This window comes from Crinia signifera, chromosome 6 (genome assembly GCF_055691185.1).
Source record: "Crinia signifera chromosome 6, ASM5569118v1, whole genome shotgun sequence".
NCBI classification, from domain to species: Eukaryota; Metazoa; Chordata; class Amphibia; order Anura; family Myobatrachidae; genus Crinia; species Crinia signifera.
In genome coordinates, this window is record NC_139222.1 from 59,791,841 (window position 1) to 59,804,988 (window position 13,148).

The 13,148-nt window shown below is 41.2% G+C and overlaps 22 non-coding genes and 3 pseudogenes across 22 annotated transcripts; all 25 read left to right on the forward strand.

Annotated features, from left to right (window-relative positions):
* The first annotated feature begins 182 nt into the window (after window positions 1-182).
* LOC146015247 (5S ribosomal RNA) lies at window positions 183-301 on the forward strand. Its single transcript, XR_014448174.1, has one exon. It is a non-coding gene; the product is annotated as a 5S ribosomal RNA (ribosomal RNA).
* Window positions 302-646: 345 nt separating this feature from the next.
* LOC146011033 (5S ribosomal RNA) lies at window positions 647-765 on the forward strand (annotated as a pseudogene).
* A 345-nt stretch (window positions 766-1,110) lies between these two features.
* On the forward strand, window positions 1,111-1,229 carry LOC146013238 (5S ribosomal RNA). Its single transcript, XR_014446218.1, has one exon. It is a non-coding gene; the product is annotated as a 5S ribosomal RNA (ribosomal RNA).
* A 346-nt stretch (window positions 1,230-1,575) lies between these two features.
* Window positions 1,576-1,694, forward strand: LOC146013239 (5S ribosomal RNA). The gene has a single exon (XR_014446219.1). It is a non-coding gene; the product is annotated as a 5S ribosomal RNA (ribosomal RNA).
* A 345-nt stretch (window positions 1,695-2,039) lies between these two features.
* Window positions 2,040-2,158, forward strand: LOC146013240 (5S ribosomal RNA). The gene has a single exon (XR_014446220.1). It is a non-coding gene; the product is annotated as a 5S ribosomal RNA (ribosomal RNA).
* A 346-nt stretch (window positions 2,159-2,504) lies between these two features.
* LOC146013241 (5S ribosomal RNA) lies at window positions 2,505-2,623 on the forward strand. The gene has a single exon (XR_014446221.1). It is a non-coding gene; the product is annotated as a 5S ribosomal RNA (ribosomal RNA).
* A 345-nt stretch (window positions 2,624-2,968) lies between these two features.
* Window positions 2,969-3,087, forward strand: LOC146014316 (5S ribosomal RNA). The gene has a single exon (XR_014447264.1). It is a non-coding gene; the product is annotated as a 5S ribosomal RNA (ribosomal RNA).
* A 350-nt stretch (window positions 3,088-3,437) lies between these two features.
* On the forward strand, window positions 3,438-3,556 carry LOC146010429 (5S ribosomal RNA; annotated as a pseudogene).
* Window positions 3,557-4,518: 962 nt separating this feature from the next.
* LOC146013242 (5S ribosomal RNA) lies at window positions 4,519-4,637 on the forward strand. Its single transcript, XR_014446222.1, has one exon. It is a non-coding gene; the product is annotated as a 5S ribosomal RNA (ribosomal RNA).
* Window positions 4,638-4,982: 345 nt separating this feature from the next.
* On the forward strand, window positions 4,983-5,101 carry LOC146014059 (5S ribosomal RNA). The gene has a single exon (XR_014447017.1). It is a non-coding gene; the product is annotated as a 5S ribosomal RNA (ribosomal RNA).
* Window positions 5,102-5,446: 345 nt separating this feature from the next.
* On the forward strand, window positions 5,447-5,565 carry LOC146013243 (5S ribosomal RNA). Its single transcript, XR_014446223.1, has one exon. It is a non-coding gene; the product is annotated as a 5S ribosomal RNA (ribosomal RNA).
* A 345-nt stretch (window positions 5,566-5,910) lies between these two features.
* Window positions 5,911-6,029, forward strand: LOC146014681 (5S ribosomal RNA). The gene has a single exon (XR_014447627.1). It is a non-coding gene; the product is annotated as a 5S ribosomal RNA (ribosomal RNA).
* A 345-nt stretch (window positions 6,030-6,374) lies between these two features.
* LOC146014045 (5S ribosomal RNA) lies at window positions 6,375-6,493 on the forward strand. Its single transcript, XR_014447004.1, has one exon. It is a non-coding gene; the product is annotated as a 5S ribosomal RNA (ribosomal RNA).
* A 345-nt stretch (window positions 6,494-6,838) lies between these two features.
* LOC146013244 (5S ribosomal RNA) lies at window positions 6,839-6,957 on the forward strand. The gene has a single exon (XR_014446224.1). It is a non-coding gene; the product is annotated as a 5S ribosomal RNA (ribosomal RNA).
* A 345-nt stretch (window positions 6,958-7,302) lies between these two features.
* Window positions 7,303-7,421, forward strand: LOC146013245 (5S ribosomal RNA). Its single transcript, XR_014446225.1, has one exon. It is a non-coding gene; the product is annotated as a 5S ribosomal RNA (ribosomal RNA).
* A 345-nt stretch (window positions 7,422-7,766) lies between these two features.
* On the forward strand, window positions 7,767-7,885 carry LOC146015394 (5S ribosomal RNA). The gene has a single exon (XR_014448317.1). It is a non-coding gene; the product is annotated as a 5S ribosomal RNA (ribosomal RNA).
* Window positions 7,886-8,230: 345 nt separating this feature from the next.
* On the forward strand, window positions 8,231-8,349 carry LOC146016264 (5S ribosomal RNA). The gene has a single exon (XR_014449160.1). It is a non-coding gene; the product is annotated as a 5S ribosomal RNA (ribosomal RNA).
* Window positions 8,350-8,694: 345 nt separating this feature from the next.
* On the forward strand, window positions 8,695-8,813 carry LOC146010278 (5S ribosomal RNA). Its single transcript, XR_014444793.1, has one exon. It is a non-coding gene; the product is annotated as a 5S ribosomal RNA (ribosomal RNA).
* Window positions 8,814-9,158: 345 nt separating this feature from the next.
* Window positions 9,159-9,277, forward strand: LOC146014945 (5S ribosomal RNA). Its single transcript, XR_014447884.1, has one exon. It is a non-coding gene; the product is annotated as a 5S ribosomal RNA (ribosomal RNA).
* A 1,299-nt stretch (window positions 9,278-10,576) lies between these two features.
* LOC146014758 (5S ribosomal RNA) lies at window positions 10,577-10,695 on the forward strand. Its single transcript, XR_014447702.1, has one exon. It is a non-coding gene; the product is annotated as a 5S ribosomal RNA (ribosomal RNA).
* Window positions 10,696-11,040: 345 nt separating this feature from the next.
* LOC146017413 (5S ribosomal RNA) lies at window positions 11,041-11,159 on the forward strand. The gene has a single exon (XR_014450286.1). It is a non-coding gene; the product is annotated as a 5S ribosomal RNA (ribosomal RNA).
* A 345-nt stretch (window positions 11,160-11,504) lies between these two features.
* On the forward strand, window positions 11,505-11,623 carry LOC146011331 (5S ribosomal RNA; annotated as a pseudogene).
* A 345-nt stretch (window positions 11,624-11,968) lies between these two features.
* Window positions 11,969-12,087, forward strand: LOC146016796 (5S ribosomal RNA). Its single transcript, XR_014449674.1, has one exon. It is a non-coding gene; the product is annotated as a 5S ribosomal RNA (ribosomal RNA).
* Window positions 12,088-12,432: 345 nt separating this feature from the next.
* On the forward strand, window positions 12,433-12,551 carry LOC146013246 (5S ribosomal RNA). Its single transcript, XR_014446226.1, has one exon. It is a non-coding gene; the product is annotated as a 5S ribosomal RNA (ribosomal RNA).
* Window positions 12,552-12,896: 345 nt separating this feature from the next.
* LOC146014459 (5S ribosomal RNA) lies at window positions 12,897-13,015 on the forward strand. Its single transcript, XR_014447412.1, has one exon. It is a non-coding gene; the product is annotated as a 5S ribosomal RNA (ribosomal RNA).
* The last annotated feature ends 133 nt before the right edge of the window (window positions 13,016-13,148 follow it).

The window sequence follows — 13,148 nt, forward strand, 5'->3', positions numbered from 1 at the left end:
GCTAAACAGTGTTGATCCTCTTTAGTAGTTTAATTTAAGACCCCCTGCTAATATCATGTCCTGTAGGTCTTTTTACATTACCAAGACATGATTTTTTTCAGTAAGCCAATACAGTTAGGAAACTTTTGTATTAGCTTACCTGGTGATAGAAGTAGAAGAGGGCAAAAAAGTGCCTGTATCTCACCTACAGCCATACCACATTGGATAGGCCCAATCTCGTCTGATCTTGAAAGCTAAGCAGTGTTGGGCCTGGTTAGTACTTGGGTGGGAGACCACATGGGAACACCAGGTGCTGTAGGTTTTTTCACATTATAGGCAAATTGTTTTTATTCTCTAGCTATTTAAATTGGAAACTTTTTCTTTTTATTGCCAGTACAGACATTTGGAAGAGGTCAAACAGACACAATAGCCATCACATAAAGACTTACCACACTGTTTAGGCCCAATTCCAACTGCTTTTGGCAGCTAAACAGTGTTGAGCCTCTTTAGTAGTTTAATTTAAGAACCACTGCTAATATCATGTCCTGTAGGTCTTTTTACATTACCAACACATGATTTTTTTCAGTAAGCCAATACAGTTAGGAAACTTTTTTATTAGCTTACCTGGTGATAGAAGTAGAAGAGGGCAAAAAAGTGCCTGTATTTCACCTACAGCCATACCACATTGGATAGGCCCAATCTCGTCTGTTCTTGGAAGCTAAGCAGTGTTGGGCCTGGTTAGTAATTGCGTGGGAGACCACATGGGAACACCAGGTGCTGTAGGTTTTTTCACATTACATGCAAATTGTTTTTATTCTCTAGCTATTTATATTGGAAACTTTTTCTTTTTATTGCCAGCACAGACATTTGGAAGAGGTCAAACAGACACAATAGCCATCACCTAAAGACTTACCACACTGTTTAGGCTCAATTCCAACTGCTTTTGGCAGCTAAACAGTGTTGAGCCTCTTTTGTAGTTTAATTTAAGACCCCCTGCTAATATCATGTCCTGTAGGTCTTTTTACATTACCAACACATGATTTTTTTCAGTAAGCCAATACAGTTAGGAAACTTTTGTATTAGCTTACCTGGTGATAGAAGTAGAAGAGGGCAAAAAAGTGGCTTTAACTCACCTACAGCCATACCACATTGGATAGGCCCAATCTCGTCTGATCTTGGAAGCTAAGCAGTGTTGGGCCTGGTTAGTACTTGGGTGGGAGACCACATGGGAACACCAGGTGCTGTAGGTTTTTTCACATTACTGGCAAATTGTTTTTATTCTCTAGCTATTTAAATAGGAAACTTTTTCTTTTTATTGCCAGCACAGACATTTGGAAGAGGTCAAACAGACACAATAGCCATCACCTAAAGACTTACCACACTGTTTAGGCCCAATTCCAACTGCTTTTGGCAGCTAAACAGTGTTGAGCCTCTTTAGTAGTTTAATTTAAGACCCCCTGCTAATATCATGTCCTGTAGGTCTTTTTACATTACCAACACATGATTTTTTTCAGTAAGCCAATACAGTTAGGAAACTTTTGTATTAGCTTACCTGGTGATAGAAGTAGAAGAGGGCAAAAAAGTGCCTGTATCTCAACCTACAGCCATACCACATTGGATAGGCCCAATCTCGTCTGATCTTGGAAGCTAAGCAGTGTTGGGCCTGGTTAGTACTTGGGTGGGAGACCACATGGGAACACCAGGTGCTGTAGGTTTTTTCACATTACAGGCAAATTGTTTTTATTCTCTAGCTATTTAAATTGGAAACTTTTTCTTTTTATTGCCAGTACAGACATTTGGAAGAGGTCAAACAGACACAATAGCCATCACCTAAAGACTTACCACACTGTTTAGGCCCAATTCCAACTGCTTTTGGCAGCTAAACAGTGTTGAGCCTCTTTTGTAGTTTCATTTAAGACCCCCTGCTAATATCATGTCCTGTAGGTCTTTTTACATTACCAACACATGATTTTTTTCAGTAAGCCAATACAGTTAGGAAACTTTTGTATTAGCTTACCTGGTGATAGAAGTAGAAGAGGGCAAAAAAGTGGCTTTAACTCACCTACAGCCATACCACATTGGATAGGCCCAATCTCGTCTGATCTTGGAAGCTAAGCAGTGTTGGGCCTGGTTAGTACTTGGGTGGGAGACCACATGGGAACACCAGGTGCTGTAGGTTTTTTCACATTACTGGCAAATTGTTTTTATTCTCTAGCTATTTAAATAGGAAACTTTTTCTTTTTATTGCCAGCACAGACATTTGGAAGAGGTCAAACAGACACAATAGCCATCACCTAAAGACTTACCACACTGTTTAGGCCCAATTCCAACTGCTTTTGGCAGCTAAACAGTGTTGAGCCTCTTTAGTAGTTTAATTTAAGACCCCCTGCTAATATCATGTCCTGTAGGTCTTTTTACATTACCAACACATGATTTTTTTCAGTAAGCCAATACAGTTAGGAAACTTTTGTATTAGCTTACCTGGTGATAGAAGTAGAAGAGGGCAAAAAAGTGCCTGTATCTCAACCTACAGCCATACCACATTGGATAGGCCCAATCTCGTCTGATCTTGGAAGCTAAGCAGTGTTGGGCCTGGTTAGTACTTGGGTGGGAGACCACATGGGAACACCAGGTGCTGTAGGTTTTTTCACATTACTGGCAAATTGTTTTTATTCTCTAGCTATTTAAATTGGAAACTTTTTCTTTTTATTGCCAGTACAGACATTTGGAAGAGGTCAAACAGACACAATAGCCATCACCTAAAGACTTACCACACTGTTTAGGCCCAATTCCAACTGCTTTTGGCAGCTAAACAGTGTTGATCCTCTTTAGTAGTTTAATTTAAGACCCCCTGCTAATATCATGTCCTGTAGGTCTTTTTACATTACCAACACATGATTTTTTTCAGTAAGCCAATACAGTTAGGAAACTTTTGTATTAGCTTACCTGGTGATAGAAGTAGAAGAGGGCAAAAAAGTGCCTGTATCTCACCTACAGCCATACCACGTTGGATAGGCCCAATCTCGTCTGATCTTGGAAGCTAAGCAGTGTTGGGCCTGGTTAGTACTTGGGTGGGAGACCACATGGGAACACCAGGTGCTGTAGGTTTTTTCACATTACAGGCAAATTGTTTTTATTCTCTAGTCTAGCTATTTAAATTGGAAACTTTTTCTTTTTATTGCCAGTACAGACATTTGGAAGAGGTCAAACAGACACAATAGCCATCACATAAAGACTTACCACACTGTTTAGGCCCAATTCCAACTGCTTTTGGCAGCTAAACAGTGTTGAGCCTCTTTAGTAGTTTAATTTAAGACCCCCTGCTAATATCATGTCCTGTAGGTCTTTTTACATTACCAACACATGATTTTTTTCAGTAAGCCAATACAGTTAGGAAACTTTTTTATTAGCTTACCTGGTGATAGAAGTAGAAGAGGGCAAAAAAGTGCCTGTATTTCACCTACAGCCATACCACATTGGATAGGCCCAATCTCGTCTGTTCTTGGAAGCTAAGCAGTGTTGGGCCTGGTTAGTAATTGGGTGGGAGACCACATGGGAACACCAGGTGCTGTAGGTTTTTTCACATTACAGGCAAATTGTTTTTATTCTCTAGCTATTTATATTGGAAACTTTGGTACTTGTGAGTTATCTGGACGCCCGATTTTTTGATTGTATGCCTTAAGTTAAGGCATACAATCAGATACGATGCGATGCGATATCGCATCGCATCGCATCGCATCGCATGTGACCATCGGATGCGATGACCCGATTTTTCCATAGGAATCAATGTTAAAATGATTCCTATGGAAAAAGGGGTCCTTTTCATACCCCTACTATCCAAGTGGGCATGGAGTTGGATACAAACCTGTGGCGAGCGTAGCGAGCCACCGAGCCCGAAGCGTGGCGAGCGAAGCGAGCCCCGCGAGGGGACGGTATTCCGTGTCCCCTCGCGGGGCTCGCTACGCTCGCCACGCTTCGGGCTCGGTGGCTCGCTACGCTCGCCACAGGTTTATATCCAACTCCATGCCCACTTGGATAGTAGGGGTATGAAAAGGACCCCTTTTTCCCATTGAATTCCATGTTAAAATGGACTCAGTCCATTTTAACATTGATTCCTATGGAAAAATCGGGTCATCGCATCGCATCGCATCGCATCGCATCCGATGGTCGCATGCGATGCGATGCGATGTGCCCGATCCGACCCGATTTTGAAATCGGGCGTCCGGATAACTCACAAGTACCGAAACTTTTTCTTTTTATTGCCAGCACAGACATTTGGAAGAGGTCAAACAGACACAATAGCCATTACCTAAAGACTTACCACACTGTTTAGGCTCAATTCCAACTGCTTTTGGCAGCTAAACAGTGTTGAGCCTCTTTTGTAGTTTAATTTAAGACCCCCTGCTAATATCATGTCCTGTAGGTCTTTTTACATTACCAACACATGATTTTTTTCAGTAAGCCAATACAGTTAGGAAACTTTTGTATTAGCTTACCTGGTGATAGAAGTAGAAGAGGGCAAAAAAGTGGCTTTAACTCACCTACAGCCATACCACATTGGATAGGCCCAATCTCGTCTGATCTTGGAAGCTAAGCAGTGTTGGGCCTGGTTAGTACTTGGGTGGGAGACCACATGGGAACACCAGGTGCTGTAGGTTTTTTCACATTACTGGCAAATTGTTTTTATTCTCTAGCTATTTAAATAGGAAACTTTTTCTTTTTATTGCCAGCACAGACATTTGGAAGAGGTCAAACAGACACAATAGCCATCACCTAAAGACTTACCACACTGTTTAGGCCCAATTCCAACTGCTTTTGGCAGCTAAACAGTGTTGAGCCTCTTTAGTAGTTTAATTTAAGACCCCCTGCTAATATCATGTCCTGTAGGTCTTTTTACATTACCAAAACATGATTTTTTTCAGTAAGCCAATACAGTTAGGAAACTTTTGTATTAGCTTACCTGGTGATAGAAGTAGAAGAGGGCAAAAAAGTGCCTGTATCTCACCTACAGCCATACCACATTGGATAGGCCCAATCTCGTCTGATCTTGGAAGCTAAGCAGTGTTGGGCCTGATTAGTACTTGGGTGGGAGACCACATGGGAACACCAGGTGCTGTAGGTTTTTTCACATTACTGGCAAATTGTTTTTATTCTCTAGCTATTTAAATAGGAAACTTTTTATTTTTATTGCCAGCACAGACATTTGGAAGAGGTCAAACAGACACAATAGCCATCACCTAAAGACTTACCACACTGTTTAGGCCCAATTCCAACTGCTTTTGGCAGCTAAACAGTGTTGATCCTCTTTAGTAGTTTAATTTAAGACCCCCTGCTAATATCATGTCCTGTAGGTCTTTTTACATTACCAACACATGATTTTTTTCAGTAAGCCAATACAGTTAGGAAACTTTTTTATTAGCTTACCTGGTGATAGAATTAGAAGAGGGCAAAAAAGTGCCTGTATCTCACCTACAGCCATACCACATTGGATAGGCCCAATCTCGTCTGATCTTGGAAGCTAAGCAGTGTTGGGCCTGGTTAGTACTTGGGTGGGAGACCACATGGGAACACCAGGTGCTGTAGGTTTTTTCACATTACAGGCAAATTGTTTTTATTCTCTAGCTATTTAAATTGGAAACTTTTTCTTTTTATTGCCAGTACAGACATTTGGAAGAGGTCAAACAGACACAATAGCCATCACCTAAAGACTTACCACACTGTTTAGGCCCAATTCCAACTGCTTTTGGCAGCTAAACAGTGTTGAGCCTCTTTAGTAGTTTAATTTAAGACCCCCTGCTAATATCATGTCCTGTAGGTCTTTTTACATTACCAACACATGATTTTTTTCAGTAAGCCAATACAGTTAGGAAACTTTTTTATTAGCTTACCTGGTGATAGAAGCAGAAGAGGGCAAAAAAGTGCCTGTATCTCACCTACAGCCATACCACATTGGATAGGCTCAATCTCGTCTGATCTTGGAAGCTAAGCAGTGTTGGGCCTGGTTAGTACTTGGGTGGGAGACCACATGGGAACACCAGGTGCTGTAGGTTTTTTCACATTACAGGCAAATTGTTTTTATTCTCTAGCGATTTAAATTGGAAACTTTTTCTTTTTATTGCCAGTACAGACATTTGGAAGAGGTCAAACAGACACAATAGCCATCACCTAAAGACTTACCACACTGTTTAGGCCCAATTCCAACTGCTTTTGGCAGCTAAACAGTGTTGAGCCTCTTTAGTAGTTTAATTTAAGACCCCCTGCTAATATCATGTCCTGTAGGTCTTTTTACATTACCAACACATGATTTTTTTCAGTAAGCCAATACAGTTAGGAAACTTTTTTATTAGCTTACCTGGTGATAGAAGTAGAAGAGGGCAAAAAAGTGCCTGTATTTCACCTACAGCCATACCACATTGGATAGGCCCAATCTCGTCTGATCTTGGAAGCTAAGCAGTGTTGGGCCTGGTTAGTACTTGGGTGGGAGACCACATGAGAACACCAGGTGCTGTAGGTTTTTTCACATTACTGGCAAATTGTTTTTATTCTCTAGCTATTTAAATAGGAAACTTTATCTTTTTATTGCCAGCACAGACATTTGGAAGAGGTCAAACAGACACAATAGCCATCACCTAAAGACTTACCACACTGTTTAGGCCCAATTCCAACTGCTTTTGGCAGCTAAACAGTGTTGATCCTCTTTAGTAGTTTAATTTAAGACCCCCTGCTAATATCATGTCCTGTAGGTCTTTTTACATTACCAACACATGACTTTTTTCAGTAAGCCAATACAGTTAGGAAACTTTTTTATTAGCTTACCTGGTGATAGAAGTAGAAGAGGGCAAAAAAGTGCCTGTATCTCACCTACAGCCATACCACATTGGATAGGCCCAATCTCGTCTGATCTTGGAAGCTAAGCAGTGTTGGGCCTGGTTAGTACTTGGGTGGGAGACCACATGGGAACACCAGGTGCTGTAGGTTTTTTCACATTACAGGCAAATTGTTTTTATTCTCTAGCTATTTAAATTGGAAACTTTTTCTTTTTATTGCCAGTACAGACATTTGGAAGAGGTCAAACAGACACAATAGCCATCACCTAAAGACTTACCACACTGTTTAGGCCCAATTCCAACTGCTTTTGGCAGCTAAACAGTGTTGAGCCTCTTTAGTAGTTTAATTTAAGACCCCCTGCTAATATCATGTCCTGTAGGTCTTTTTACATTACCAACACATGATTTTTTTCAGTAAGCCAATACAGTTAGGAAACTTTTTTATTAGCTTACCTGGTGATAGAAGTAGAAGAGGGCAAAAAAGTGCCTGTATCTCACCTACAGCCATACCACATTGGATAGGCCCAATCTCGTCTGATCTTGGAAGCTAAGCAGTGTTGGGCCTGGTTAGTACTTGGGTGGGAGACCACATGGGAACACCAGGTGCTGTAGGTTTTTTCACATTACAGGCAAATTGTTTTTATTCTCTAGCGATTTAAATTGGAAACTTTTTCTTTTTATTGCCAGTACAGACATTTGGAAGAGGTCAAACAGACACAATAGCCATCACCTAAAGACTTACCACACTGTTTAGGCCCAATTCCAACTGCTTTTGGCAGCTAAACAGTGTTGAGCCTCTTTAGTAGTTTAATTTAAGACCCCCTGCTAATATCATGTCCTGTAGGTCTTTTTACATTACCAACACATGATTTTTTTCAGTAAGCCAATACAGTTAGGAAACTTTTTTATTAGCTTACCTGGTGATAGAAGTAGAAGAGGGCAAAAAAGTGCCAGTATTTCACCTACAGCCATACCACATTGGATAGGCCCAATCTCGTCTGATCTTGGAAGCTAAGCAGTGTTGGGTCTGGTTAGTACTTGGGTGGGAGACCACATGGGAACACCAGGTGCTGTAGGTTTTTTCACATTACTGGCCAATTGTTTTTATTCTCTAGCTATTTAAATTGGAAACTTTTTCTTTTTATTGCCAGTACAGACATTTGGAAGAGGTCAAACAGACACAATAGCTATCACCTAAAGACTTACCACACTGTTTAGGCCCAATTCCAACTGCTTTTGGCAGCTAAACAGTGTTGAGCCTCTTTAGTAGTTTAATTTAAGACCCCCTGCTAATATCATGTCCTGTAGGTCTTTTTACATTACCAACACATGATTTTTTTCAGTAAGCCAATACAGTTAGGAAACTTTTTTATTAGCTTACCTGGTGATAGAAGTAGAAGAGGGCAAAAAAGTGCCTGTATCTCACCTACAGCCATACCACATTGGATAGGCCCAATCTCGTCTGATCTTGGAAGCTAAGCAGTGTTGGGCCTGGTTATTACTTGGGTGGGAGACCACATGGGAACACCAGGTGCTGTAGGTTTTTTCACATTACAGGCAAATTGTTTTTATTCTCTAGCTATTTAAATTGGAAACTTTTTCTTTTTATTGCCAGTACAGACATGTGGAAGAGGTCAAACAGACACAATAGCCATCACCTAAACACTTACCACACTGTTTAGGCCCAATTCCAACTGCTTTTGGCAGCTAAACAGTGTTGAGCCTCTTTAGTAGTTTAATTTAAGACCCCCTGCTAATATCATGTCCTGTAGGTCTTTTTACATTACCAACACATGATTTTTTTCATTAAGCCAATACAGTTAGGAAACTTTTTTATTAGCTTACCTGGTGATAGAAGTAGAAGAGGGCAAATAAGTGCCTGTATCTCATCTACAGCCATACCACATTGGATAGGCCCAATCTCATCTGAACTTATAAGCTAAGCAGTGTTGGGCCTGGTTAGTACTTGGGTGGGAGACCACATGGGAACACCAGGTGCTGTAGGTTTTTTCACATTACAGGCAAATTGTTTTTATTCTCTAGCTATTTAAATTGGAAACTTTTTCTTTTTATTGCCAGCACAGACATTTGAAAGAGGTCAAACAGACACAATAGCCATCACCTAAAGACTTACCACACTGTTTAGGCTCAATTCCAACTGCTTTTGGCAGCTAAACAGTGTTGAGCCTCTTTTGTAGTTTAATTTAAGACCCCCTGCTAATATCATGTCCTGTAGGTCTTTTTACATTACCAACACATGATTTTTTTCAGTAAGCCAATACAGTTAGGAAACTTTTGTATTAGCTTACCTGGTAATAGAAGTAGAAGAGGGCAAAAAAGTGGCTTTAACTCACCTACAGCCATTCCACATTGGATAGGCCCAATCTCGTCTGATCTTGGAAGCTAAGCAGTGTTGGGCCTGGTTAGTACTTGGGTGGGAGACCACATGGGAACACCAGGTGCTGTAGGTTTTTTCACATTACAGGCAAATTGTTTTTATTCTCTAGCTATTTAAATTGGAAACTTTTTCTTTTTATTGCCAGTACAGACATTTGGAAGAGGTCAAACAGACACAATAGCCATCACATAAAGACTTACCACACTGTTTAGGCCCAATTCCAACTGCTTTTGGCAGCTAAACAGTGTTGAGCCTGTTTAGTAGTTTAATTTAAGACCCCCTGCTAATATCATGTCCTGTAGGTCTTTTTACATTACCAACACATGATTTTTTTTAAGTAAGCCAATACAGTTAGGAAACTTTTTTAGGTACTTGTTTCCTAGAACGGCCACAACGATTTAGATCGTTGTGGTCGTAAGATAAAAAATCGGATCGATCGCATCGCATGCGATTTGGTCGCATACGATGCGACCGATCCGATCGACCGATTTTTCACCCGATTTTTTTTTTTTTTTCACCAGATTTGTTTAAATTGCCCCCCCAAATGTTAATAAGTGTGCTAGACCCCACGATAGACGTGAACCCGAAGCGTGGCGAGCGCAGCGAGCCCGCGAGGGGCGGCGGTGCGCGTCCTCCGACCTTTTCATTCCCCTACTATCCACTAGGGCGTGGAGTGAGAATATAATAGTGTGGCGAGCGCAGCGAGCCACCGAGCCCGAAGCGTGGCGAGCGCAGCGAGCCCCGCGAGGGGACGCGTCTAACTTCACAGGTATACGCGTCCCCTCGCGGGGCTCGCTGCGCTCGCCACGCTTCGGGCTCGGTGGCTCGCTGCGCTCGCCACACTATTATATTCTCACTCCACGCCCTAGTGGATAGTATTGGAATGAAAAGGTCGGAGGACGCGCACCGCTCGCTGCGCTCGCCACGCTTCGGGTTCACGTCTATCGTGGGGTCATGGCGGGCACATAAAAAATGTGAAATGGGTCATATTGGCCCATTTCACCTTTTTTATCATTTTTCCCTATGTGAGATGGACTTAATCAAGTCCATCTCATCTTGTGCCATTATAATGGCACAAGACCGACCGATTTCAATGTTAAAAGATTTTTTAACATTGAAGTCTATGGAAAAATCGGGTCAATCGGTCGGTCGCATCGCGGCCGATTTTAATTGGTCGCGACCGACCGATTGACCCGATTTCTGTCAATCAAAGTGAAAAAATTGTAAAAAATCGGCCACATCGTGAGGATCGTGTCCCTTAATTAAGAGCCACGATCACTCACGATTGTGGCCGTTCTAGGAAACAAGTACCCTTTTTTATTAGCTTACCTGGTGTTAGAAGTAGAAGAGGGCAAAAAAGTGCCTGTATCTCACCTACAGCCGTACCACATTGGATAGGCCCAATCTCGTCTGATCTTGGAAGCTAAGCAGTGTTGGGCCTGGTTAGTACTTGGGTGGGAGACCACCTGGGAACACCAGGTGCTGTAGGTTTTTTCACATTACTGGCAAATTATTTTTATTCTCTAGCTATTTAAATTGGAAACTTTTTCTTTTTATTGCCAGCACAGACATTTGGAAGAGGTCAAACAGACACAATAGCCATCACCTAAAGACTTACCACACTGTTTAGGCTCAATTCCAACTGCTTTTGGCAGCTAAACAGTGTTGAGCCTCTTTTGTAGTTTAATTTAAGACCCCCTGCTAATATCATGTCCTGTAGGTCTTTTTACTTTACCAACACATGATTTTTTTCAGTAAGCCAATACAGTTAGGAAACTTTTGTATTAGCTTACCTGGTGATAGAAGTAGAAGAGGGCAAAAAAGTGCCTGTATTTCACCTACAGCCATACCACGTTGGATAGGCCCAATATCGTCTGATCTTGGAAGCTAAGCAGTGTTGGGCCTGGTTAGTACTTGGGTGGGAGACCACCTGGGAACACCAGGTGCTGTAGGTTTTTTCACATTACTGGCAAATTGTTTTTATTCTCTAGCTATTTATATTGGAAACTTTTTCTTTTTATTGCCAGCACAGACATTTGGAAGAGGTCAAACAGACACACTAGCCATCACCTAAAGACTTACCACACTGTTTAGGCTCAATTCCAACTGCTTTTGGCAGCTAAACAGTGTTGAGCTTCTTTAGTAGTTTAATTTAAGACCCCCTGCTAATATCATGTCCTGTAGGTCTTTTTACATTACCAACACATGATTTTTTTCAGTAAGCCAATACAGTTAGGAAACTTTTTTATTAGCTTACCTTGTGATAGAAGTAGAAGAGGGCAAAAAAGTGCCTGTATTTCACCTACAGCCATACCACATTGGATAGGCCCAATCTCGTCTGTTCTTGGAAGCTAAGCAGTGTTAGGCCTGGTTAGTACTTGGGTGGGAGACAACATGGGAACACCAGGTGCTGTAGGTTTTTTCACATTACAGGCAAATTGTTTTTATTCTCTAGCTATTTATATTGGAAACTTTTTCTTTTTATTGCCAGCACAGACATTTGGAAGAGGTCAAACAGACACAATAGCCATCACCTAAAGACTTACCACACTATTTAGGCTCAATTCCAACTGCTTTTGGCAGCTAAACAGTGTTGAGCCTCTTTTGTAGTTTAATTTAAGACCCCCTGCTAATATCATGTCCTGTAGGTCTTTTTACATTACCAACACATGATTTTTTTCAGTAAGCCAATACAGTTAGGAAACTTTTGTATTAGCTTACCTGGTGATAGAAGTAGAAGAGGGCAAAAAAGTGGCTTTTACTCACCTACAGCCGTACCACATTGGATAGCCCCAATCTCGTCTGATCTTGGAAGCTAAGCAGTGTTGGGCCTGGTTAGTACTTGGGTGGGAGACCACATGGGAACATCAGGTGCTGTAGGTTTTTTCACATTACTGGCAAATTGTTTTTATTCTCTAGCTATTTAAATAGGAAACTTTTTCTTTTTATTGCCAGCACAGACATTTGGAAGAGGTCAAACAGACACAATAGGCATCACCTAAAGACTTACCACACTGTTTAGGCCCAATTCCAACTGCTTTTGGCAGCTAAACAGTGTTGAGCCTCTTTAGTAGTTTAAATTAAGACCCCCTGCTAATATCATGTCCTGTAGGTCTTTTTACATTACCAACACATGATTTTTTTCAGTAAGCCAATACAGTTAGGAAACTTTTGTATTAGCTTACCTGGTGATAGAAGTAGAAGAGGGCAAAAAAGTGCCTTTAACTCACCTACAGCCATACCACATTGGATAGGCCCAATCTCGTCTGATCTTGGAAGCTAAGCAGTGTTGGGCCTGGTTAGTACTTGGGTGGGAGACCACATGGGAACACCAGGTGCTGTAGGTTTTTTCACATTACAGGCAAATTGTTTTTATTCTCTAGCTATTTAAATTGGAAACTTTTTCTTTTTATTGCCAGTACAGACATTTGGAAGAGGTCAAACAGACACAATAGCCATCACCTAAAGACTTACCACACTGTTTAGGACCAATTCCAACTGCTTTTGGCAGCTAAACAGTGTTGGGCCTCTTTAGTAGTTTAATTTAAGACTCCCGGCTAATATCATGTCCTGTAGGTCTTTTTACATTACCAACACATGATTTTTTTCAGTAAGCCAATACAGTTAGGAAACTTTTTTATTAGCTTACCTGGTGATAGAAGTAGAAGAGGGCAAAAAAGTGCCTGTATCTCACCTACAGCTATACCACATTGGATAGGCCCAATCTCGTCTGATCTTGGAAGCTAAGCAGTGTTGGGCCTGGTTAGTACTTGGGTGGGAGACCACATGGGAACACCAGGTGCTGTAGGTTTTTTCACATTACTGGCAAATTGTTTTTATTCTCTAGCTATTTAAATTGGAAACTTTTTCTTTTTATTGCCAGTAAAGACATGTGGAAGAGGTCAAACAGACACAATAGCCATCACCTAAAGACTTACCACACT